Below are 2,639 nucleotides of genomic sequence, written 5' to 3'. Positions count from 1 at the left end.
GGAATCAATGGCTGTTAATAGGGAAGAGATGTCTGGGACAACTGGGTACTGCGGAATAATACATTTATTAAGCTCTCATAGGTCTATCACTAATCGATATACTGGGGGTGCATTTGGATCAGTACGTTTCATGACTGGAATGATCGGAGAATTGCATACATTGGAGTCAGTTTCTACAACTACTCCTTGAGCGATGAGCTCGTCAATCATTTTGGATAAGGCTGCTACAGCCTCAGGTGGCAATCTGTACTGTCTGATTCGTGGTAACACTACACCTGGTTTAAGAGTCACACGATGGGGTGTGATTTGCATATAACCTACATCAGTTGGACCTTGCGCCCATAAATGCTGCGGAACATTAGACAATCTTGAATCAAAATCTCGTAATACATAGTGACCCTTAAAGTCACGTAGGAACAGACGTATTCCCTCTGGGGAACAACATATAACTGCACCTAACTCTTTCAGTGTTTTAATGCCTAATAGATTTTCTGGACATGACTTAGTAAGTAACAGATCAGTAGTGCGGGACAATGGACCTACTTCTAGAGTAACTGGCTTTGAAATCTCATTTACGATAGGTTTTCCTGAAAATCCAAGGGAAACATTTCTTGAGCCTGAGAGCGGAGCCCCTGGAACTTCGGCGTGACTAATTGTGGTCCTACTTGCCCCTGTATCAATCAAAAACTTTCTGTCTTTCCCTAATACTTGACTATGAACATAGGGACCTTCTTGATCTACAGGTATCTCGATGAGAGGCAAGCCTACCTCCCTCTCTAGGCTGTTTCATGAATATGGCTGGTACTCTGGATACTCTGTCTGAGCATACTGGTACATCTGTGATGTAACGTGCTGTGTTGCAGCAATAGGCTGTGGTGCTGTAACCGTCTGTTGTGCATTCTGTGGCTGAGGAATCTGTGAAACTTGTTCTTGTCTAGGCGGACGTGGTCTTTCTTTAGTCTTACCAGTAGCTATGTTGTGTTTCAGAACTGCACACTCATTTATAAAATGACCTGGCTGTTTACAATAATTGCAGTTCCCTTTAACGGGAGCTGCAGGATGACTGGCTTGATTTGGACCCCTCTTCTGACTGTCTTGAGGAACAGATTGTGCAACTAGTACTTTCATTTTCGTGTCTTTCATACGTTTTCTCTCGTGTTCTTGCTCTTCCCTGATTCTATTCTGGTGGTACTGAAGCATCTGCAACATCTGGGACGGGGTATTAGCTTGCCAGGTGCTTTCGACTTTCAAAACTCGATGTTTAACTTGTGGGCTTGAATTCTCGACTAATTTAGTAACAAAAAGGTGAGGGTATGACTCACTACTTGTCTTGAGGCCACTATTGATGCTAAAGCATTTTTCAAACCTAGAATAAAAATCACTAATATCTTCCTCTTGTTTCTGTTTACAGGCTGAGATTGCATCCCAGTCTTCTTTTCTAGTTGTCAATAATCTGGGTAAAACTTGAATCAATAATTCTGGTAATTCTTTACATTTCTCTCCTAGACCGGTACCTGGTACTCGTGCCTTATCTTCGGCTTCTAGAACTGCCCAATCGATCTTTTTCTCTCCCACCTCCCATTCTTTTTCCTTTAGCTTTTCATACACCCCTGCGGGCAACAGGACCTTTAACATTTTAATGATATCTGGATAAGTGTATTCTCCCATACGGAGCATGTCTTTTAATTCTCTATGGAACCCTGCTGGATCTTTGTCATGACAGGGAATTAATTTCTTCATTTCGAGGAGTTCCATCTTTGTAATCGGAGTGTAAACAAACACTCGTTGCATTTCACCGTCCTCTGTCTTAACTGGATGCACTTCTCGTAACGGGTTCTGTCTTTCCATTTAAAATGGTTTACTTTCTGGGGGTGAGATATGAACAAAATGCGGGTTCAGAAACGTTCTATATTTGTGGCGCTGTTCTAGAATGACACTAATTAAATCGGTACCTAGACCTCTCCATCTATACTGGAGTAACTCGTTCAGGATATCGTGTAACGGACCTGGATCAGAGTGCTGACCCTCATACAAAGTAATGAGGTGCTGGATCATATACATACCCACCAGTCGCTGCTCGGCTGGGGGCAATTTCAGAAACATTTGTGCCACTATTTCGTCTGGAAAAGTGGTAGAATCAGTAATCCATCGGACTGCTGATCGGACTAGTTCCTGTTCATGCATGGTACTTAACTCACTGTAACCGATTCGTGATTTCAGAATGTGATCGGTAGCTTGGAATACTTGTTCTAGAGAACCTTGTTCTGGTGCTGAATGATGGAAAATTGACTTGTGTTCTAGGCGTAAATGGCGATCTGGAAATCTAGATTTTCCTACATACGCTATTCTGGCGGGATTCTCGTCCTCTACCTCTTCAGTATCAGAGTTACTTTCTTTCTCGCTTACTTGTGCTGCTTTACGTTGTTCGTGTATCTTTATTATTTCTCTACGGATTTTCTTGTACATACTCTCCATGGCACTAATGGTATTGTGCTTACCCTCGGCTATATTATCACTCCACTTTGTCAGGATTTTCATTTCGGCCTGATCTTTAAACGGGTAATCTTGTTCTCTTATTAGACAGTTAATTAAAAACTTTAATATCATACGCTGGATCTCAGCTTTCCTTTGAGACATGG

Source organism: Lissotriton helveticus, chromosome 8 (genome assembly GCF_964261635.1).
Source record: "Lissotriton helveticus chromosome 8, aLisHel1.1, whole genome shotgun sequence".
Lineage (NCBI taxonomy): Eukaryota > Metazoa > Chordata > Amphibia > Caudata > Salamandridae > Lissotriton > Lissotriton helveticus.
Note: the sequence above shows the minus strand (reverse complement) of the source record.